Source organism: Haliaeetus albicilla, chromosome 1 (genome assembly GCF_947461875.1).
Source record: "Haliaeetus albicilla chromosome 1, bHalAlb1.1, whole genome shotgun sequence".
Taxonomy (NCBI): domain Eukaryota; kingdom Metazoa; phylum Chordata; class Aves; order Accipitriformes; family Accipitridae; genus Haliaeetus; species Haliaeetus albicilla.
The window spans coordinates 2,180,593-2,205,719 of record NC_091483.1 but is presented as its reverse complement, the minus strand read 5'-3'; the positions used below and the strand labels follow the sequence as shown (position 1 = coordinate 2,205,719).

The window sequence follows — 25,127 nt, the reverse complement described above, 5'->3', positions numbered from 1 at the left end:
GCCATTGCAAAGAAGGATTATATCGTATTTATGAAAGTATTTAGTTCAAACCAGATTTGATGGTTTTTAAACTCGGCTGTACTAATGCCTGAACACAGTGTTCTTCTGCTGGCCTCTAATGCCATGTGAAAGCATTAAGGAACACACACTGAAATACTGAAAGTGCCTGTGCAGTATGTAACTCTCCAAAGCAACGTTCCAGTTCCTGAGAATCCAGTCTCGGTGTAATTGTGGAAGCAGCAGCCAGGGATGGATGATTTTTATCTTACATCTTAATGTGAATAAAATGAATTTATACTCAAGGAATCAGAGTTATCATAGAGGGGAGGATATGCTGGAATCTACATATGCAGCAAAGGGTTACATTCCTGCTCTTTGTGAAAATCCCATCGTAATTATTTAGCGACAGCCAGTACCTGTACAATGAAAGAAAAACAGCATTGTTGACAGTATAAGATAGTCTTGTATGTAAGTTTTATCATCCCAAGGCTGAGTGGTAGCAGATGTTCCCGGTCATGCAAGCTGGTTTCCCGCTGGATGAGAAATCAGTGATCTGGAATCTGGGTATGTTCTTAGTTTACTTAAGACTGCATTCACCAGTTGTGTGACAGGGATGGTCAAAGACCATACATAATGTTCTTCCTCATCCTTGTTTTCTTTCCTAAACTGCTAGAAAAGCAATGCCAATGGAGTGACTTTATTTCAAGAATTAATTCTAGTTAGAGACACTAAAGCAGAGAACAAACCACGTTGTTAACTTGTGACAGCTCCCGTAAGAAAAAACAGAAACTTAAACCTAAAAATATTAGCATTTCTTGAAAGATTGAACAGTGCTTGCCAGCTAAATAAAAGAAGATGTAAAGCAACATACAATGGCATCCCTTTACTCTCACCATAATGATACTGAAATTGAGGATGTAAATTACAACATAGAGGATGCAAGATACAGCATGCAACACATTGGGGTACAGTGCCAAAATAGCTGATGAATTATAATTCATCTCCTTTTAACGGTACAGTCACTCCTTCTTTTAATCAGTTCATCTCTTCTGAGTAGTGACACAGTCCAGTTATTGTTCTAATGTAGGCAATAAGTAATTGTCAAAAACAATTTCTGTACCTGCTCTTTCTCTCTTTCCAAACACAGATTATGAACCTTAATTCGTGTTGATAATTAGGTCCTAGAAAAAGCACGTAATCTATTTAATGGCTGAAGTTGTAAATATATGTCTAACTTTGCTGATTTTATATTCCTCTAACATGTAAGAAAATGAATTTGGGAATCTAACCCTGAAAAGCTTTGCATAAAAATACCCTAATCTCAAAGCAGAAGTTCTATTTACTGCAGTGTAAGAAATTATGTCTGTGATTTTCTTTGTTGCATCTGCTGCAAGTCTTATATTTCTGTTTTTTTTTCTGTGGCTGAGAAAAGAAAGGTTCTAGTAATATTTTCCAGCAGGACTGTCCAGTAAGGGAATTTTTTAGAGTGGAACTTCAGCTCCAATAACACCAACTGGAAAAGCCCAATTGTCTTCAGCAGAACCAGAGTGTCACTCCAGTTTTCATGCAAACCAGGATCACGTGCTGCTGCCGAAATCCAATTGCATTTAGTACTGGAAGCCCTATTTCTTTTTGCTCTTAGAGCAGCTTGGGGAATCTTGTGCATGGTAGCTGGATCCTTGAAAGCTACAAGCCATTGCCTGGTTTAGTGTTGCAACATCTAACCTTTCTGAGCTGCCTTGTGGAATTTTTTGTTGGGAGCTGTGTACCCTTGCTCTTGGTGCAGCACATTGGTTGGTTGTCCTTCTGCCGGGAATACTGCATGGAGCAGAGTTGGCTAACATGGTGCGCTCCTCTGATGGACCCAAAATAAACACCTGGACTGTCTAATATGTCAAGGTAGCTTACAGTGTAGACTCCTAAGTGACAGCACATGTTCACACAAACACAAAATGTACTCAGTTAAAAGTTTTTTCAATTATAAAGAAAATAGTCCAGGAAAAAGCACTCGCTATTAAAATACAAACAAACAAAAACTCCCTGGCGTGTGAAAAATATCATGGCAGAGTCATCTTTTTGGAAAGTTGGTGATGCAGAACAGCTGTGTTTCTCAGCATCAGACAGGAGATCTGTTGGTAGTGTGATGGCTCCTGATGCGTTGGCATATAGTGTCACACTGCAGATGGCAAAAGCAAGTACTTGTCTTTAATCTTAGCTCGTATTTTCTGTATTTGTTACAACTTTTGCTCATTTATTTTCCTTTTCTCTGGTGGTGTTTGGCTGTCTGTTCGCTTTCTGAAGTGCTAAACCGAAACCAGAAGCTCTGATAAGAGTGATGGAGTATGTCAGCTCAACTCACACTCATACTCTTATCGGGAATAGCAAATTTGGAGGTACTGAAAAATAGGTATGTAATTAGGGAGAGAGGAAATGCCCATTTCTGCAGAAGACTCCGTTTCTGTAATTAACTCCTGAAAGAGTTGGGGCCTAACACTGTGCCTAGATTTATATAGTGTATTTGTAGTACTTATAGCTGAAGAATAAAAATGATCAGTTTTCTAGCTTTCCTGAAGTTGGGTAATATTTTTTTCTCCTGGTGAGGTGTTGTACATGTTTACATGTTTTCATATTCCTCTTGATTTTCTCTTACCTATTTCCCATAGAAGCCAAAGTATAAACTGACCTTTGTGGGAGGTAGATTGTACCACAAATAACGATTACAGTCAGAGATGGCATACCAGCCTACATGATCCTAATATGACAGTCAGATGATTCCCTCCAGAAGGTCTGCTATATCCTGGACAGTAGAAATCCCAGGTTATTGCTGTGTATTAAAGACTTTTCAGCTATTTTGCAGACATAATTAACTTTATGTCTATGCAGTAACCTTTTTGAGAGAGACAGAGAATCTTAGGCTAACAGCATCACTGTTTTGATGCGAGTATCCTCAAAGGAAGGAATAATGTCCCTTCTTTGGCAGAGTCATGGCTGAGCAAAAAAAAAAAAAAAGGTAGGCTTTATCTCACTGAAATTTAGTCTAGACTTCCCTTATAGGCACTTATAAACCAATTCATTCACATGACATGAGATCTGTTTCTTGCCACTGATTATAAAGGGAAACCCAAAATAGTAACCAAACACATAAGTCTCCTTAGACTTTATGCTAAGTGGGTGCAGCCTTGTCAGTAGAGAAACTTTCCTTAATGTAAGAAAGTTGTACAGAAGAGTATCTAGTCTTCCTGTTATTTCAGGAACCTATTGTAGAGAGGCATGAACGGAAACATCTAGAAGCCTGCTACCTACTGGTCATCAGGACTGAAAGAAAATTGTCTAACCAAACCAAAGTGACACGTGTTTCTGCAAGAAAGCAGGGCTGTGTACATTCTTTGTAATTAACAGGATTGCATAAAAGATACTTGGCTCCATTGCTGATTCTTCCTCCTCCTGGAAACAGCCCACCTTATCTTGAATTTTGCCTCACTGCCTGGATGAAAAGAGTAATAATACATGTGTGAGGGGGGTCAACTGTGGCACTCCTTTTCCAATATTTCATGATGCAGAGAATCTTATTTAATGTTTTCTCGTTCAGGTTGTTTTATGCGGAATTTGCCTATTGATTTTTTTTCTACAATTTGAAACTAATTCAGCAGATTTGCAGGTATGTTGATGTGCATTTGTAGGTGGCCTGTGGTATGGGGAAGAGAGACATTCAAGTGTCTTCTATTTCCAAAAGTGATATTGATGCAAACTTTGGCTTTGATTTAAGCAGAGTGAAACCTGGGCCTCTCACACCCTTGGCCATAGGAAAAAATTGTCATACACTTTTCTTATCTGAAAAACTAAGGCTCACACTAAAAAAAAAAAGGAAAGGAAAAAACAAATTAATCTTCTGCTAAGTCTGTATTTTGCATAATCATTTAGAAGGTTTTGGTTCTGTTCCTACAAGGACTAGTATCAGATGATAAAATCTCCAAAGCTGGTGCCAAATTGCAATCCCCGGTCATCTGTAATGAGGCTCATAACCATTGGTCCCCCAGCTCAGGGAAAGACCTGTGTGTTGAATTAACAGCAGCTTTCTCGTATTATGTGCTTCCTACTCTAGGGTCGTGTATCCAATTATCATCGGTTACCAAAAGCCAGGAAAACAGCGGGGTAGCGTGGTGAAAAGGCTGTATCCACAAACCATATTGATCTCTGAACAAATTTGTCTAGAGTCCTCAAATACACATATACACATGTGTGCGCACACACACATAAATTCCTGTGGCTTTGCCACTGCTGCTATTTACGTGGTTTGGTCTGTGCCCCCTCAAAGCTTCATGCCTTCGCCCAGTAGTTTTTCTGAAACTGTCAGTGCAGGTGTTCCAGAAATGCCTGCAATACATGAGTGGGGATTAGCAACTTGCTTCCTGATAGCTCTCCTGACAGCTGATGGATGGTTCTTTTATTACCAAAAGTTTAAAAAACAAAAGGATCTTGCAGTGGCGTGGCTCAGAGTCAAAGAAAGCTAAAGAAAGCTGAAAATTGAGTGTATACATTGCAGCTTGATTATTTTGAAGGTTGAGGTTTCTGCTTCAACCCTTCATAAGGAAAAAGGCCACCTTTATTGAAGCAGTCTCTTTTATCATTCTCTGGGATCTTTATGTTTTCTTTTTTGGGTGTTTTATGGGGAAAGAAAAGTCAGTACATCTATTAACACGTTTACTGCTAGTAAACTTCAGTAACCCTGAGCAATGCTGAACTTCTCTGAATAAAGTACAGGGTTTTAATAAGGGGGACATCATGAAAGGCATTTGTTTTCTGGCAGACAATGGCCAGAAGTGGCCCCAATTTGAAGTGATTCCATTCTGGATATCAACGTTACTGTCCTAAGACTTTTGTTAAAATAGGTAGGATGTTTTCTGCTAGTCAATGGGAATAAAGGGAAATTAAATGAAAAAGGGATAGAATAGCATTTGTAGGCCATGGAAATGCTTAAAGGTGTCTAATAAAAAGCAAACAAAAATGAAACTCTCCTCAGAAACTGTCCTGTTGTGCTTCTCTTGTGTTTTCTCTCCTGGTCTCTGCAGACAGGTTTTGATGAGATGAGGTATTTGATTCCAGTGGGATACTTGCAGTGATGTGTGCCTGTGATGCAGACTGTTTAGCGAGTCCTTCATCCCACAGTGAGGAGAAGCAAATCACATGGGGTAAACATGACAGCTAGCCCACGCCTTTAACCACTCTGGATTTGTAACTGGTCTTTAGACAAAATTGTAAAGTACTGAAATGTTTGTATATGCTTTCTGTTGGCTCCCTTTGTATTTCTGTTTTTGGATGAGGCCAAAAGCAGAAAGGCCAAGAGTATTTGCTGTATTCTTTTCAAGTGCCTTTTAAGCACATTCGGTAAGCAGGGCAAGCATCCAAACAGCAACTGAACATCACATCTTTTGACACTCTCCTGTTCTGGTTGTGGACAAATGACCTGGCCTTCAGCAGCTCTGTGGTATGGGATGTCTCAGCTTTTTTTTCTGTTGTTCATCCACTGTCCTTTCTACTAGAACAAAAAGGAAACAAAGAAAATCTGAATGTATGATTCTGGTAGCGCTGTTGTCGTGTGGTACGTGCCAAGCCAAGACTTTGGTTCGAAGCTGTGTTGCTTTCAGGGTAATCCCAGTGCTTGCAGTGGTGTGACTGTGCAATTTAACTTACAGGCTATTTCCTGCAGGACAGTTCTGCTTAAGAAGTTTACATAGGTGTATCGGTGATATTCATTGTGTGAGGGAGAGTCAGCAGAGTCTTCTGGCTTTTTCAGCTTCTGTAGTGAAAATGCAGTACTTGGCCTGCATATTTCTTGATATCAAATTATTTTAAACTCTCACAGGTACCTGAATGCCTAGGTAGGAGGCAGCAGGCAGCAGGAGGATATATTTCTTTCCTACTTTTTGCAGTATATCTTCTCTGTAGATACAGAGAAGTGTGTCCATCACTGAGTACCAAAACCATCTTAATGCAATCCTAAAATGCAGGCACAAATCAACAGGAGTAGGATCTAAGCTTTTAGGAATTTCTAGATTTTATATTTTCAAAATAACATGCTGGCCATTGACAATTCATAAAATCAAAACCTCTCCTGATTTTTCTCTTCCCATATCCATTAAAAAAATCCCATTGTAAATTAGGATTTGGATTCATAATAAGTCATTTTGCATATGGCTGCTCACACAAAACTGTATAACAGAATCTGAAATGTATGTTATAAAGTCAGGCTTTCCTATCACATCATATTCGCACATAATTTTCTGGACAGAAAAACGAATCTGACTTTTGAAAAGTTACATTCCTTAATCTGGTAGCTCTGTGGAATCATTTAATTTTGTATGATGTCTTTCACAAAGAAGCTGGCATCTGGCTGACATGGTGGTTCGATTCTGGTGCAGCGTACTTGGCAAGAGAAATGGATCGGATGAGAACTGAATCGTTCAGTTCCTCTTTCCAGTCCTTGCTCACTTTTTTGTCTCTGTTCAAAACAAGAATTTGTGTTGACCTGATACTACTAAAATTTGGGGGTGAGGGGTGGGAGTGGGGAAGATAAGTATCACTGAGTAAAGGATTACTGCGTCCGGTTGGCACTGATGTGCATCCTTGGTTTGATTAACATGCAGTGTCAATTCTTTGACTCTTAATGGTTTTTGCCTTGAAAGGCTGTTGTGCAATGCAGATGTGAAATGTAAGTGTAACACAACACAAACGTGAAATAAAGCTGAACCCTTTAGACCTCACCTGTCATTATTTCAGTAGATAGGTGAGTTTATTTGTAGTATACACTTGTTGTAGTGAATACTCAATAAGAGAAGGACAGAATTAATTAATTTTGTTTATCTAGGACAACATTTTAGGGTAAGAGCTGTACGCTCTCATGAATGTGATTATTCTACCAGCTGGTCCTCTGTGGTTACAGCCTGCTGTTTCTCACTTCTAAACCTGTTAATTCTTTAGTTGGGATCTGGAGGCCTTGTGATGGTAGGGTTGAAAGCCCAAGGTCTGAACTCTATCTGCAGAGTTCATTGTCTGTGCATATAAATGGATTATAATTTCCTTAGCTGGGAGCATAACAGGGTATGCATGCTCGGGGCCAGCTGTACTCTCCAGTTCTCTACCATAGTATTTGGTTACGGATCAGCCTTGTATTTTTTTCCTAAAGCTCTTTTGCTGATTGAAATGAATTTTAATTTTTCTTTGATCAGCATTTTCATTATTATCTAGTAAAAACATTGGATCTGTTTTGTTTTTTTCATGCACAATTAAATACAGAGTTAACTGTGAACTAGGGTGTCAGCAGTGAGCAGCCTTTCTGAGTGCTGGCTACAGTGATCATGCTTTGGGATCCGTGATGACATATCTGTGACAGGAGCTGAGCCTGCATGGAGACACTTTTTTACCTTTTGTTCGTTTGTTTGATTTGGTTTGGGTTGGGGTTTTTTTTGTTTGTTTGTTTTTGGTTTGGTTTTTTTTGTCTGCAGACTCATCAAACCAAAAGTATCTTATTAACTCCAAAATGCCTATATGAAAGTGTTGGGAGTCTCTGGGGCTATGAGGTCTAGCTACAGGAACTAAAGGATTTTGCGAGGAGAATGCCACTGTTATTTGCCTGTTGTTGCATTGCAGTTCATATCCTGTTCGGCTGCATGCCAAACCCACAAACTCCCTCTATCCCTGGTTACTGAGAAGATTACTTGCTTATAATGCTGTGAAATAAGTGCTGTACCATTGTGAGCATATGTAGGAAAAGCCTTTAGATTTGATACTCTTCATGTAGGGTCTCTGAACCTTCCTACAACTGAATAAAGACTCTTATTCCTGATATAAGATCTAATTTTAAAACCTGGTAAAAAGTTTACAATTTTTTGGGCTATGTTTAGTAGGTTAATTTATGTAGAAACCTCTTAAATTTTTTTTGTCGCATGTTGGTTTCATCCCCAATAAATTTGAAAGGGCTATTGTATAAAGATTAATGCTGGTCTGTCTCTTGTTAAAGAGTAAATGCCCAAGGAAATGACAAAAACTTGTACTTTTGCACCATTTATCACTACCGGTAGTAAAAGCACACACCAAGACATGGAGTGTGGTTGCTGGTAGCAGTGAACAGTCTAGGAGACCTTTCCCACCTTTAACTTTTAGCATTTTTTAGCAGTTCTCCAAACTTAGAGATTAACAATGTTTCCTGAGTCTCAGAGAAGAGTCTAGTGACAGCCTTGCTGTCATTAAAATGCAACACCACCAAATGTATGGGGTCAAAATGCAGCATAGCATTTATTTTATCTGGTCATAACTTTGCTGTTCTCCTTGAAATATCCTGGTTAGATCCAAAAAGGGAGACCAGACGGAGATACTGTTCTAAAGGTAGTGGTTTGGGTTTTGTTTGTTTGTTGGTAGGTTGTTTGGGTTTGGTTTTTGTTGTTGTTGTTGTTGTTTTTGTTTGTTTGTTTGTTTGTTTTTATTAAGACTAAAGAGCGAAGTATAGCAAAAGACTACTGTGAGTTGCTCAAGAGGGAATTCCAGCCCAGACTTGCGGTCCCATATTATGTGAATAAACACCTGGAGCTTTGTATACGTTCAGCCTTTCCAATAATTCCTTCTGTAAAAACATGATAGAAAAGCAGATTGTGATTTTTGCCCGATTTGTGCAGGAGAAGGACCATGAATGAATTATTTTGCCCACCGAGTTAGCGGGTTGTTGGAAAGACCTCTGTGTCTGAGTATGCAGCATGATGAACCGTCCTTGTGCTTCTGAACAGGTTGAGATGTGTAGGGGGGAGCTTCTGTCTGAGCTATTGATAGAGCTGAACTGCATGATCAAGCTTCTGCTGTTCATTGCCCCCCTTTTTCCACCAATAATATCCAGAATAATAGAGCATATTATCTCTTCTTGGCAGTCTTGCCCTTCTAACATGAAATCATCTTGGATATGTTAAGGTAGCTGTATTTTGAATCTTTTCAAGCACTGTGTGAGAGTTTGCTTTTCTGAGAGGACTTTAGGTACGGCATACTGGTGGATGCTAGTCCTGAGGAAAAAAAGATTAATTTTTCCCTGTTTCTACCTGGGCCCAGTTGAAGTCCTTTACAATACCATGATGTGGTGCTGAGGTATTAGATGTCTCATAATCTCAAACCAGATACAGCTGAGTTTATTGAGGTCTGATCCTGCTTGCTCTGTCCTTAAGAGGAATTTAATAATTTATTGCACCTGTTGCAAGACATGAATAACTGGTGGGTTAATATTTTTGTTTTGAAATTATGATGATTTTATGATTAATAAATGGCAACATTGCAGGGGAAAAAAAAAAAAGCACCATAAGCAGATTTTTGTTAGGTAGGGTTCCCATGTTTCTGTGTCTGTGATTTCACAATGATACTTCATGCGAACATCCAATGTGAAGGAGAGGAAGAAATGATTAAACTCAATTTCAGTTGAACTGTTGGTAAAAGTACATCATGCCCTGTTAAGAAAAGGAGAAGATGCATGTATACTAATGACTTTCTATTATGCTATCAAGAGTATAAGAATTCACACAGCCTCATCTTGGGAGGATGATTTTTCCTTCGTATTCCACAAAACTCTTTAGTTCCAGGAGAGCAAGCTCAAAGACCTTGGTTGGTTCCCAACTTAAGGCTAACTAGTACAAACCAACTGGTAGGATAGCCATGAAATACACCCCAGCCTTATAAAGACTTGTGTTTTGGGCTCAGTGCACTAGTTCCTGAGACAGAGTGCAGGACTTAATGGAGAGGATTAATAGGGAATGTTATTTATGCTGTATTTATAAAATCACTGTGGCAAGATGAAAACCTCTAAGTCAGTTTTGGTGGGGTGTGGATTTGCAGTAATCCACTGAAAACTTTGGTTTTTCACTTGACTTTGCCTTGTTAAAGCTTCTGTGGCTCCTGTGGATTATTGCTTCATGGTGCTTGGACAAACGTCGATTAGTATACATCAAAAATTTTCTCGTTTGTGTCCTCTGCAAATGGAGGAGGCCCAAAAGACACAATCCAATTGAAAACGGCGCATATGCAGATTACAGCCAGCCAGCCAGTCAGTCAGTCAAACTTTGTGGACAACGTGATTTTGCTGATACAGATTTGTTGGAAATATTATATTTCTTTCTGAGACAGGAATGATTATAAAAGCAGATCCCAAGAGAGCAACTTACTGGAAACCTAAGCCATGCTGAATAGTAAGTACTTTTACCTAAGGAAGTTTGCCGTTTGCAAACTGTGGGCAATTTGCAAACCCGGCTGCCGTGTTTATTCTGGGATTGCAGTGGATGTTCTATTGCTTCTATTGTGGATTTTTGTATTTTCCAGGCCATAGCTTTTAAATATTCTCCAATTTCAATGATCCTCCAATAGTTTACATCCCCAGATACTGTGTTTGTTAACAGGAATGCATGCAATACAATGTCATGCAAATTTTACTCACTTTATGTGTCTCCTTCTACAGGAGAAATAAGAGATCATGTGAAGAGATTTGTCAAGTCAGGTATACAGCAAGGTCAGTGTAGACAAGAATGTATATATGCTATTGGTAGTCTTGCCTAGTTTTAAGAATAAGCCAATTCAGTGAGACAAGTCTTCACTCAAACAAAAATTTCTGAGGTGAAGTGAATGGACGTGAGAATTGGTCCCTTTGGAAAACTCTGGTTGAGAGAAGCTGGATTCTGTGTGAGGAGGTTCGGCTAAGCACGTACCTCTTGGCCTGGTGCCGCTCTCTAGTCTTATTCTTTCTATGTCATACCACAGGTAAACTGAGAGATGATCTTGGTATGCTTGACCTATACAGCAACAGTACGCATTTTGTCTTGGTTTTATAACAAGGATTACTAAGCAAGAGAGTAAGTCGGGAACAACAAAATGAAAGACATATTTTAAGATATTTAGGTAATTCATCGGCACTAACTCAGCCAAGCTTCCTTGTACTTTGTCTGTCAGGTGAAGTGGAAGGAAAGAGACTGTTATGTTTGATTACTTCATTTTGATTAAGTGTGCCTGATGGGAGAAACCATGCTGTGTGATACTGGCTAGACTGTAGAAGTGAGTGTGAAGCAAAACATACGATGAAGTATCTCTGGTACATTGGGGACACTGCTCACACTTACTCCATTATGTCTGAGTGAGGCTGACAGAGGATTTGTCTTTGGGGTTGACTTGTCAGTCAGTTTCAAATCCCTCATTTTGCCTTGTCTACTCAGTGTAGGGAAATGAAGGGATTAATGAAGGGATGGTGTTCTTGGGTTGGGGGAAAGAAATAAAGGGATGTGGGCCATCTGCACTGGTAGGGTGCTCTCAGAGCTGCTCTCAGGTCCGTGGACAGGTCCCAGGACCTGACGGATCAAGATAATCTTCTCAATTAGACGTTGGGATAAACTGATTAAAAGTGGTACCTGTTGTGCTGTGAGAAGGCCTTAAAGATTTAAATGTTAGTCTTCTAAGTACTTTTTCCACCAACTTGCTGTTTTGCTTACATATCATATGGCAGTATCACTTTTAGATACCAAATGAAAAGCATATGTAACAGAAAGCAGAAATGTTCTTCCACTCTGTGTAACCAAGGGTAACGTCCAATATGAAAAATGGATTTTCCTGAAGTGGAACATGCTACTTTAATTATTACATGCCGTTTGAAATCACGACTATTTATACAATTAGAAGTTTGGAAAGGCTTCCACAAATTCTTTCTACTTATGCATTAGAGAGGTTTTTTTGGGGTTTGGTTGGTTGGTGGGTTTTTTTTTTTTCTTTTTTCTTTTTTTTTTCCTTTTTTTTTTTTTCTTTTTTCTTTCTTCCCCCCCCCCCCCCCCCATCTAATACAAACTAGAAGATGAATACCAAAAAAAACTTGGAAGTCATCATGGCAGAAGAAGTATCTTGCATATTGGTGTTGCTGGAAATTCAGTAAGCATTTCTTAGCTGAAGATTCAATACTCTCTTTACCTTTAAAATCAGTGTAGACCATTGCTGGAAAATAATCTTGTTGAGAGGGGAATGGCTGCCATGGTCAAAGCACTTTACAACTTCTCTGGCGTTAAGGTTGAAACTGTATTTCCATATTGGCCTTATAATTTTAGATTGATAGCTGTTTTCTGGTGTGTGTTTTTTTTTTTTTTAATTGTCTTTATTATGTAATGGTATGCAGGCTGAATTCTGTTCCGCATTGTTTGAGAAGGTGGAGGGTAGTGAGATCTATTATTTGACATGTTCTTGAGAGTGAATGCTCTGAAATAGCGTTATTATCACATTGCAAAATTACATAATCTAAACAATGGGCAAAATTCTGATCTTATTGACAGCGGTGTAAATCTAGGTGAATTCCCCTGGGACAAATCTAAATACACGGATTTCCTCCAGATTTCTACTGTTGTTTTAAAGTGCTGAAGCTGCCCCGGTGACATAATTGAAAGAGCCACTGATCACACAAGAAATCTCCTGCTATTTGATAAGGTTCTACAAAGAAAGTTTATCCTCATGAATTCCATGTATTTTTAATGCAACTTCTCTTTTTCTGAATTGATTAAGCTCTGTTGAAAATTCTTGAATGTGGAAGCAAATCAGCTGTGACTGTGGGAGGGATTGGCTGATAATTTAGTAAGGAAAAAAATAGCATGTCTGTAGACTTCTGAAAAGAAGATTTCCAGTAGCTGTAATTTTCAAAATAGGCTGTTTTTGAAGTTTGATAGTATGTTCAGAATGGAGCTCTTCCTTTGCTTTAGGCTCTTCATGCACTTTACCAGGGGTCAGGAAGTTTGCATAAAAGCAGGGGCAGTAGGTAAAATCCCTCTGAAATCATGGGTAAAACTCTCAATTAAGCAGAGTCAGGATTACAAACCATGTCAAATGCAGTAGACAGACTAACATTATCTGTGGAGAATTTGTCTATTAAGAAGGTGTGGCTAGTTTTCCACACTGAAAGGAGAATTGTACTTGATTTAGTGTACTGTCATTCCCTTTTTCTTAAAAACAACATGGTACAATAGTCTGCATTAATGTCACCAACCATTACAGTAGTGTTACTGTAATGTTCTGATTAATTTCTTAGACTGCTGTAATATTTTATAAGGATTGTATATCAAGGGCTCCATCTTGGTAAGGCAAAAAACCCGGTCTGCTTATATGTATTTTCAGGAAAACTGGGAAAAGCGAATGGAACTTCAAATGACTGTACCAGTTCTTCACACATCTCTTTTGGTTTCTTTCTCCTGTGGTAATGATCGGAGGATTTCTGTATCCACAGGCATAACAAATGAACAATTAGTCTTTGGTTTTTAAGATTACATCAGCTCTGAAGCATTGCTGCTTCAGAGAACCGGATCAGTGTGGTTGATTCATGTTGATTATAGCAATTGCAAAATGTATCCTATGCCTGATGTTCCCTTGGCAGATGTGTGTTAGACCTGTTGATCACTGAATGAAGGGAATTCTTTTATTCAGTGACCTCTGCTTGTTATATCTTTCGTATGGGTTCAGAGCCACCCATTTTTCTTTCTTTCCAGAGAGAATTCCATCTGGTTGAGTGATAAGGACCTTCCAGCTTGATGAGCTGGTCCATTTTCTGTGCACACTCAAAAGAAGACTATCTGGGAATAAACTAAGAAATACTATGTGTCTGTGGCTCCCTGACTAAGGATTTGCTGGCAAAATCAGTATGTAGGCAATTTGTACATGAAATCATGTCACTTTACAGTACTTACCTAAAGAAGTAGAAGCTAACATGATCAGATAAGAGACCAGATGACTTGTCTTTGTCCTCCCTCTGAACCAGATATGCTAGGAAGGGAAGAGACAGTGGTGAAGGGTCATTGACTGAGTAAATTCTAACACCAATGTGTCAAGTATCTCCTTTCCTGGTACACTTTATTTCCATTCACTCTCATGTCACTAATGTTACTCAGTGTTCTGAACCAAGTGCTGTGCGCACAGTCTTTCACAAAACCCTTTCCTAATGCTAAAACATAGGAGTCTCCTTTTAACTCCCTTATCTGTACTATGACACTGGTTTGTGAACTGACTTTCAGGTATGACCCGATGTTGCCAAAACAAATCTAAGTCATGTCTGAAGCATAGTCCAAGAGACCACTCTGCTGTCTGGTCACAATGCTATGGGTCAACGTTCAGGTTACAGACCCCAGCTTTAGAAACCCCAGTGAATACCTATGAATACAAAATCTGGAAGTATGCCTTATCTACTGTTAAAGCAGTATACTGTTGATAATGATGCCTGTGGTTCCAGACAACATGGTACTGTGTTATTTTTTTGTATGCTCGGATAGAACAACCTGTCTGTGTTTTCCAGTACTGTATCTTATGGTATCCTTTACAATGACTCTTAATTAAAACCAAAACATGTTAAGCCTGTTTGGTATGGGTGTCGGGGGTTATTCAAGGTGGCATGGTGTGGAGAACAGGCATCTTCAGTTGAGGAATGGCAGATTAATAAATAACAGATTCAGTTCATTTGTCTGAAAGAGTATTGTTTGCTCAGAGAATCATGAGCAGAGGAAAGAGGCAAGGATGACTGGTAATACTCAGTGATGTAAACTTCCTTAGTGCAAAATGAGCTTCAGCCATATTTGGATGAAAGGGAAAACAAAGGTGAATTAGAAAGTGGTAATAATAATCCAGCAGAGAGTCTCCTTCCGCCCATGCTAAGCACAAACCCAGTACAGTGCTAGAAGGTAGAGTTATTTGAGGTGGTATTTAACACAGTGATCAGTACAAGAAAAAGAATAATGACATCTTTGCAGGTCCAGACTTCCATAAATGTGAACAGATTAAATCTGTAGATATTGGTTATAAGCCTCTAAATAGGGGGATTGAAATATTTTGCAGTATCAAATACAATGCTGTTTTTCAGTGGGTGATAATTCCACTTTCCTTCATTTAAAATGCTTCTTGTGTACATATATGTAAGTAGATAGATAGATGTTTGTAGATATATGGTAGAACAAAGCAGCTACAGCTCTCTAATTCAGAATCTGCATTCTGAAGTAGACAAAACTTTAGTTTTCTTATATCTTTCTGCTTAAACCAGGCCTTTCAACTGCCTTTACTTGAAAATGGCCATGAAATTGTTTTGCCTCCTACCCCCATGAAAATCTGGGACAAATTATAGCCTCTCCAGCCCTCTTCCCTTTGACAAAACTGGAAAAAGTTTTCAATATATTTTGATTTTACCAAAGTCTGTTATCTCTTGTTAACAGTCTTTGGCTGATAAGTTTAGACTTGCTGTGCTTTTCAACTGCTCGCAAGAAGCCATGAGCATCCTGTCTTTAATTTTTATAATTAATGTACTTCTAATTTCCTAATTCCTCTTCCCTCTTTGCCGCATCTCAGGTACGACAGCCCCACACATATATTGAGGTCTGTTATCAAGTCCTCTAACCAGTCCTTTCAATGCTTCTTTTGGAAACAAAAGACCCCTTTTGGAATCTGGGAAAAGCCCTTGCTCCAAGTCTCTCACCATCAGATGCATTGTATCCAGATATTGCTGGGTCTGTTCTTTTACTTCATTTTATTCTAGCAGTAATAACAATTTGTAGCGGCTAGTATTGCACATAGAGCAGGTTCTTGCTATTTTCAGTGTAAAAGATGGACATACTGTGTATGCAGGTGGCTTCATGGCAGTATGCAATATAATAAAGTTTATGAAACACTGTGTGGAATACTGATGTTATTGGAAGAAGCCCCTCGTGCTAGGAGCTTTCTCACACTGTTGAAGTAATTCAAGAATAGTCAAAAGCTTGTGTTAGTCTGGGCTGTTAACTACAGATTGAAAAAGCTATGTGTAGTGGAGGTAGCTCTCTAAGGCAATTGTGATCCTTCCTTGCCTTGTATCTTCATAATTTATGCACATGGCAAGTGGAGTTTCCCACACATGCTGCAGACCTCCTATCTCAGGACCAAAGCAGAGAAGTCAGGACTATAAAGTCCTTGGAAAGCACAAGACTGCAAAGAGGATAAATATGCTAGCTGGTGTTGAAGCTTTTTGCTTAGTGATGTGAAAACAGGTGTGTAAGAGGCCATGATCTTTTGCTTGAAAATAAGGATGTGGGAGGGGACCATGGTCTTTTGTGTGATCTGGTCTCTCACCTGGGTTCTGGAGAACAGGTAACAAGAGAATCCATGTGGGATTCCTTCCTACGTTGGGCATCCGGACACATGAAGCAGCAATCTAGTCCTTAGTTGCTTACTTCTTAGCTCCCTACCAATTTTATAAAAAATGGATGAGCTACTCAGTTTCCTTTTCTCAGACCTTATGGAAATCCCTCTTTCTTTTTGCTCCCCCCTTTCATTTGTGTGCATTTATGTAGGTGTACGCAGGTGCACACCTGTATTTTTGTGTGCTGGATGCTACCTGCGACACTCAGTCGTAAAGAATGCATGACAGCCACGACCGTAGAGCTGTGATACGGCTATGTCGTGTGAAATGGGGCTGGGAAGGGAGGGCGGGAGACCAATGGTACACACTGAATGTACAGTCATTCCCTCCTTTCCTTGTCTGAAAGGTTTCCAAATCTCATATATTCACAGGCAGACCCCAGCCAAAGCCCGCAGCTGTCATGCATTTTCAACAGATTCCACAGGGCCTAGATGAGGTTTGAAGACATTCCTTTGCTCTTACACATTAGCTAAAAGGAATTACCGTAACATCTGATATTGTGGAAGTGGGAAATTTGCCATCCTGACCTTGCCCAAAGCATTCCGGAACTGGGGGTCTGAGGATTTATTATCTCAGATGGCCTCCAAAGGTCATCGAGGGTCTGTCTAGCGGTGCTCGAGCACAGCTCAGACAACCAATGTGCTATTCATTTGGAGGGACTACGCTGGCGTTTTTTTTTGGTTTGGGTTTTTTTGGGTTTTTTTGGTTTTTTTTTTTTTTTGTTTTTGGTACGACTGAAATAATGGGCAGACACATGTTACTGCTGCTCTCTGGATCTTTGTCATAGGAAAAGCATGTTCCATTGGAGCAATTCCCAGCTGTCAGTAATGTGCTGAAACACCACAGCCAATCATCAGAGAACAGGCCAAATAAACAGGATGTTCACAATGTGTATGATTGCATGAGTGTGTAACAAACTTTCTGCACATTTCACAGTCTCATAATGAGATTGACATGCATTGCTTAATCTGCATCTGTCTGTTTGGGGAAGAAACACATAAACACCATGGAGACCATGTGCAAGAAAACTCAGTGTCTTGGCTGCGTGGCTGTTGATATGATAGGACAAAATCTGGTACTGAGTTGGAAACAAGCAGTGCTTTAGAGCTATTCATTTAGCTGCTGGGAAGTGCCCTGTAGTCAGCCAAGCACAGTTTGGTGAGTGTTCGTGTAATCAAAGTGGTTATTATAGCAACAGATGACAAAAGTGCCTGAGGATGATGCACAGAGCTATTTTTTAAGGGAGTATCTGAGGCGCCATTTGTTTTCTCTTTGTTTTGATTTCAGAATTTATTTTGATTGCTTTATGTATTTAAAAAAATCCATGCACAGAGCAAACCAACAAAGGAAAGAATGTTTACAGAAATCTATAATTACATAATGGAATAGAAAAAGCCATTGTGTCTTTAATTTGAAATCAGGACAGTATAATTAGAATAGCAAATATAAAAAGGAAGTCAATGTCCTCACCCTCCAAAGCATGCATTTTTCCAGCAGTTAATGTTCTCATCCCCAAAAGCATGCATTTTTTGAGCAGAGTGAATGTTAATGCATGTTAACTATCTAGCTGCATGATTGTCGAGGTGCAAGACACAGATAGTTTATCCCACAGTCGGACAATGCCAACTTCTTCCTTAATCCCTCTTCTCCCTGCTGCTAGGCCTTTTCATGGCTCATTGCTTATAATGTCCTAAAACCTACATGCATTTTGTTCTTGTGAGATTTTTATGGGTAACATCTGATGCCTATTACTTACCTGAAAAAACAGATCTTAAAAAGAAAAAAAAAAAAGGCAAAGCACAGATGAAATATAAATCTGATAATCTGTGTTATAGTAGTGGCCTCAGATGAGCCAGAGGCCCTTCTAGAATCTGTGAAACCATGTCTGAAAAAGCTATCATCTGCCCTATCACAGTACTCAGAACTGTTGTTAGCTTTTCAGTCTTATGGGAGAACGTATAAGGTACGGTTGTTATGAGCACATCCACCACTACTTCACAGAGGCTGCTTTCTGATATAAGCTCCAGGAGAAAGCTAATGCCTGAATGTCTTTGCAATGAGCTGCTGCAGAAGACGTTTCAAATGTTACCAGTGTTGGATGATGATAGTGATGAATTTATTTACTGTAACTGGATAGACTACAAAATAAGAATAAAAATATGCAGAGTATGTCCTGACTGACTATATCTAGTCAAGCTTTGAAAAACTGGCCACCTTGCATTCCATGAGACTGAGGAAAGCGATCAAGAAATTAAAATTGCACGTTACAAGATACGGCATTCTAGACATGGTATCCCCTACCGTTATCTTCCAATTTATCTTGGCATTTAGGACATGCAGAGCCTTACCCCCATTTCTCTCAGAAAATCTGCATAAAAATGGGCAGGTGGTAGTGCAAAACACTAATAGACTATTTTCAGACTATCTATTTAGCATTTCTAGTGTGCAGGAATACTGCTTCCCAAGGGTGCTTGTGAGGAAGAACCCATTTACTAACAAGAAAAGTCATAGGATGTCAAACAAATGGAGTGGGGAAGGAGGAAAGAGTGAGTTATTGGCAGTTCTAGCCCAAACCTCTGGGAAGATGTAGGAAAAGGTGACTTCTGTACAGTTTCTTAGGGTATGACTATTCTGGAAATGTAAGTGCTGTAGCAAAAATTCAGGCAATATGAGTCAACAAACAATGTGAGAAAGAACAGAGAGAATTCCATGATGTATCTATCAAGATGCCAAAATTGCAAGTAAGCATAAAGTCAGAAATAATTCCCAATTCACGGGGTTGGAAGAGAGTCTGGGAAGAGGTGAGTTGCCAATTCTGAATATGTTTGAAATAGATCTGACATAGCTTATTTGAAGAAGCTATTTTGTCTCAGTGGCTATCATTTCCCAGCATAATCTCTAGCCTTTGTGGGTTCTACAGGAATGGAATTTATGGGAATTCTTTGTTGTTGCTGACTTGTTTGTAAAATGTGGGAAATGGAGGGAGGCGGTAATATTTCAGGACAGGTCTTGTCTGATGGGGCATCTAGAGCTTGGAAATGGAGACTGAACAAACTGCATAGCAGTTAGCATGAATCCCTAGCCGCCAGGCCTTAAACATGCCCCAAACTGTTCTTTTTTAAACAGCCTTGTTGGTTTTACTTCTTAATTTTATAACCTAGTCACATCTTTCATGTTTAGAGTGCTATCCTAGCTCCCAAACACTAAGAATATTAATAATTTCTTTTCCCATTTGTATACTGTTCCGTTATGTCCAATTCTGTTTGATTTTTCTCTGCGAATTATGTTAAAGCTCCTGTTCAGTGAACATAGTCAGTGCTGTATTATCTCTTCAGATATGGATTCAGCAGGGTAGAGGCAAAAGTGTGGCAGCAGGTGCTGAATGTCGCCTTTCAACAAGGTGAAAAGAGCACCTTGTTGTAATAGTTCTGTGGCCCAGAAAATCAACCATATAAGCTACAGCCCGCTCCATGCTCAGGACACACATGGGCACGTCCATGATCTTGCTTCCTCTTTTGCTGGCAGCTTCTCCCCCCTACAGTGTTCTCACCACAAAAGATTGAGCAACTTTCTTTCCTAGTCTTTAAATACTTACTGTCTAATTTCCCACCGAGAGGCAGCCATCGCTGGTATTACAGATCTGTTCAAGTACCCTGAAAAGGGTAGTATTTAGAAACTGTGGCTGAACATGCTCCTAAGCTGTATAATGAAAACTAATGTAGTGTGCAGGGTTTTGTTTTCCTAACTTGATTAAATTGCGAGATGCTAAATGGATGGATGTTGGTACAGGCATAAATAAATCGGAGTAAGTCTACTGCAGCGCTCTAAGTTTATATGCAGATTATAAAATTAAACCATTACAATGCTGCCGCCCTGATTTATTTAATTTGACCTGAGACATTTATTAGTCAGAACATTCTAGATCTCTTACAAAGCCACACTCAAGAGAATTAAATGTTTCCACTAAGTTAAGCTACTTCAATACTGACATTCTTCTCTAGAACCAAAGAAGAGCATGGCTAGGATTTCTGTAGAAAAACACTTCTTTCAGTCGGTATTTTTCTTGTTTTGTTTATTGCCATTACCGCAAGTTAAATCAGACTCTATTTGTTCTCTTTAGCTTCTGAAACTGTATTCAGTTGTACTTCCCAAGAGCCTGCTCAGCAATGTCAATGCATTATGGAATCGATGGGGAACAGGAAGAAGACAAGCAGGAAACTGTAAGTGTCCAATACAAACGTACTTCTAGGACTCTATAATGGCTTGAGCAGATATGATACTGTATCTTCATCTAGGTGTATACGGTTGTTAATATTTTAAGACATTTCCTGACCAGAGTTGCTGCTGCTGTTGTTAATCAGTAACCCTTTGTTTATTTCATGTGTCTTCGGAATAAGTAGTGATCCTCATCCATGTAATAAACAACATGTTTCTCTTTCAAAATGAACTGTATTTTTTAAGAGAGAGTTCTCAGCCCTTCTGTTTGACTATGTAACCATGTGTATTTGGTTAGTTACCCATAATAAATTTTTGGGAGTGAATGCATTTGTTTGCCTTAGTTTTAGACCTAAATAAAAGTTATGACTTCATGAGATTTGAAAATTTTAAGTTATTTATCTCCTGTTGCTCAGCTTATTGAAAAGTGGAGCAAAGGTAAGTCTGGTTATTTGGTAGAGAAATGAGAAGCAGAGAGGCATTCCTGTAGAGAAAAAACTACAAATTGTCTATGATTCTCATTGCCAGCCTGGTCCCTCTATACTCATTCAGCATCTCTTCCTTACAAGCTGAAGGTCATACCCACCAACTGGTAAAGCTTGGGGAAAGACTGTGATCAACAAAGATTGGGAAGGAATGGCCTCTGCAGCGTATGTTTTTGAGAGAATAACTTGGGCACATCTAATCAATTCTCTGCCACTTCAGGAGCCTCAGGAAATGATGGGGTATTAATGTCTCCCTGATTTAAGGTCTGTTGCACTGTTTGGCCTCCAGAGAGCTTGATACAGGATTCTGAAGTGAAATTCAATGACAGGAAGTCGCACTAGATGATCTAATGGTAGAATTCATCAATAGATGAACTAACAGTACTTTCCAGGCTTAAGAAGCTATGAGTTTACCAATGGGGTTATAACTGAATGCTGTCATAATCATCATCATTGTTAGCAATATTTATATACATGTGTGGGATGTTACATTCTTTATTTTCATTTTATTAATGATTCTGTAGAGCCTGTTCCTGACCTCATGCATCTCTTCTCAAATGCATCCGCTAAGGTCCTGTAAAATAACAGAAATTTCATAGGAGGTTAGGATAACAAAAACAGCTTTTTTTTTTTTTTTAAATATATGTACACAAGTAATCTCAGTTAATCGTAAGCAGCATGGGAAAGGTGAGTTTTTAAGAGGGCATTAAATAGCAGTAGGGGAAGAACCATGCATGTGGCTTCAGGAGCTTGTTCTGTCAGAGAAGATGCTAGAGAAACAGATGAAAGAGGTGATTTGTGAATGACTGACAGACAGTAGACAAGATTGAACATTAGCAAACGTGGATGGTAACACAAAGCTTGACAAGGAGAGATAGAGTCAAGGGATAGTAACATAGAACTTGGAAACTGATGACAAGGAACTTAAATTTTAGTTTGCAACTGATGATTAGAAAGGGCTCTGAAAATGAAGATTGATATGGTCAAACTGATGTGTCAAAAAGACAAACTTTGGCTGTATTTTGTGTATTGAGAAGAAAGAAAACAGTAGTAGACAGGAGAAGAAATTAGAAAAGGAGATGGAATAAAAATACCAGGAAAAGGGAGGAAAAGTTTGCATGGTTTCTGGTTACACAGGCAAGGGTGAGGATAAGGAAGGAGGCAAAGAACAATCTCTAGGTTGTTACACATCAGCTGTTTTCTGGATTGTATGTTTGTACCATGTACAGATACAGAGTAAGGTGTTACCATCAGTGAAGGAAAGTGGAGGAAATATGAGGAAAGAACAAAACTTCCTGTGCCATAGTTATGGAAAGAAACAAAAAAAGTCCATTAATTAGGCAGCTATCTCCTTATTCCTGGTCTCTGTTTTGTGTTTTAGAAATTACCGTTGGACACAGGTGAGAATTTACTTTCTTGTACATGCATGTCTGTAGTTTGCGAGTATATGAAGACTTGAGCTAGGCCAGTTTTGGAGAAATTTCAATTAGTAGTATTTAGTGAAGGCTTCTCTTAAGAAAACCTTTCAATAAAGTAAAATTTACCCTGTTAATGCAGAGACTAGAAGAAAGAATCAAAGATTAAAGAAATGAGAAAACATTCAAATTTTGAAATGTTTTGGTGGGGCTGAAGGCCATATGGTCATATGCTGTAGCCTTACAATTTGAAGATGTTCTGCTAGTATTAGGTTTTATCTTTTAGCTCTGTTTTGTACCTAATTATTTGGTCATTTGCTTAATAAAATGAGTTGAGATCCTCAGGCAAAAAACTATTATTCAAAATGCAAATGGTCTTCTGTACTTATTTTATTTAGGGAGTTAACAAACTCTATGAATAGAAGGGCCAGACAAACCACTGTAACATTTCTATTCCATTACTTTGGAAAATCCTCCCCTTTGCCCTCCCTCTCCTAACCACAACCACACATATATCTGCTATTTTGAGGAATGCCAACATTGTTCTCAGTTGTATTTTCCTTGCAATTTTAGTGGTTATAAACTGAATTCTTCATCCTCTGCTCTGGTTCGTATTTTTTAACCTAAATCAAACTCGTATGTCAATCTCCAATTGACTAATGCATGCCATATAAACTTAAGCAACAAGACTGTGAGCCATATACTGAGAATGACATAATACTTGATAAAATATCAAATATTTACCAAGTGAAAGCCAGTGGAAGTGGCTATCAGTGGCAGCAGCAGGATTGTGAAAGGCAGGGAACATCAGCTAACTTAGCTCATTTTGACAAGAAAATAACTTTTTCAGTCTAAAAAAAATAGCTCTTTAGTGCTGCAAATATACAAAGTGTTCTATTTGTCGAGGATATGTTGTTAGTTAATAACAAACAGGTCTAAACCCGCCAGTAGTCATAAGCTGCTATAGCTCCACTGAAATTCATATGGCTCCTCTGATTTTCATCAATTAAACATCTGTCCCCAAATCTAAAAATAAGCGATACTGGTAGTGTGAGCCAACTGATTTTTTTGAAATCCACGTAGACCCATAGAGTCTCCTTTTACATGTCTCTGACTGTTGTGACATCCGCTACTTTGGCATTTCTAAAATAAGCAGGACCCTTCCCAGTGAATATGAAATGCATCTGCCAAACTCTTTCCTTAATTATCAGCTCAGTCATGTTGCCTCCCTCTTTTGTGTATCTCTACCGGCTCCTCATCTGGTACTGCATCAGGTTTAAACAGCTTGCCACCACTTTCACAGCTTTGTGTGTAAGAACAGCTTGCCCTCCTTAGCTGTCCTCCCACAACAAACTTCCTGTTCCCCATCCTCCCCATCTGCTCCTCCAATATTCCCAAATCCATCTGCTTCCCATAGTATCACCATCTTTTTTTTTTCTTCATGCTGTCCCTGCTGAACAGAGCAGCCTGCCTGAGCGAGTTGCTAAGACTCTCGCCGTACATGTTTATACTCAAGCCTTTGTAAGGTTCCCATTTCATTTGTGACTTGCACTTTAAAATAACTCTTTCTGTTATTCCATTTGTCCATCTCTGAAATAGATAGGCCCATAATGCAGGAATGATGCCTTCCTGAATGTCTAGAAAACATCTGTCACCTGATGATGATAAACAAAAATCTTTATGGTGGTAGGACAAAAAGGCTGGAAATATCCTCATAAATGCACTGTAAGATGGTACTGGAATTGTCTTAGGAATTTTTTAATTAAAAGCTCCTACTTACTGTCCTTATTTACTGCTTGAAGACATGATCTTACATGAAGCTTCTCCCTTTCACTTGTGGGAGGTGGTGTTTGGATATTCCTGTCGTACTAACCTGTTCAGCAGTATGTCCTGCAGGTCCTTCTGGAAGTGCTGTAATCCATGGTGAGAACTAGCACAGTCATTTGCCCAACTAAGAAATTTCCTTTACTGAAGAGAACACAGGAACTGCCTTAAAAAGGGATCTTGCAAAGGAAAGGAGGCCACAGCTTAATCAGAGACAATGAACCCCTATTTACAAGCCCCCCCCCCCCCCTTTTTTTTTTAACTGATATTTGGCTTTAGTGGGTCTAGTGCCTGCCCAGTGTGAGTTAAGGGAAAGTTGAATCTAAACATTACATAGAATTAAGTTCTGACATAGCGAAATGGGATACAGGGCACAGATATTACTGAGAGGAAGGGAAATTGGGGCGAGACCCAAAGTCTCTGAGGAATGGCACAAGCAGGAGCTTTTCACCAGCCAGTTCTTAGAAAAAGGCCATCAATGGCAATTTGTTTGCCTTGCAGTGATGCAGAGCTGAGCCAGCCTTCTGAGGTTCATACCCAGTATTTGAGTCTTTTACATATTTCCCCGACTCTAACTAGCCTGGAAAACATTTTAACTCATAGGCTTATACAACTTAACACAAGAAGGACCGTGACATTATCTGTCATTAACTTCTGACTAGTAAATTCTCTATTGAAACCTATTATTTATGTTTTATAAAAGTGTGCCTTCTGGAGAAGTGTCAATTTTGATTTGAAGATATGTACAGATGAAGAAACTATTACTCATTTTTTTCTTTTTCATCTAGGAGTAAATCATTAGCTTAAAATACTTTATTTCAATTCAAATACAGCCATTTTCCAGCCATTGGATCTTGAAATACAGTTCTTTGCTAAATTTAAGAATTGTTTAGTGTCTGTATTTTCTCTTCATGAAGGTATTTACACACCATGGTCCTTCTCAAGTATTCTCAGTTAAAATGAACAAAATGAGATCTTTAAGCGTATCTCATCTCA

General features: G+C 39.0%; 1 long non-coding RNA gene across 2 annotated transcripts in view; it reads left to right on the top strand.

Annotated features, from left to right (window-relative positions):
- The window catches only part of LOC138687681 (uncharacterized), a 250,329-nt gene that overhangs the window by 124,771 nt on the left and 100,431 nt on the right, over nt 1–25,127 (top strand). For both annotated transcript variants that reach the window (XR_011326805.1, XR_011326800.1), the window contains exon 4: nt 20,313–20,412. This is a non-coding gene — a long non-coding RNA (uncharacterized lncRNA). The remainder of the gene's footprint in view (nt 1–20,312; nt 20,413–25,127) is intronic.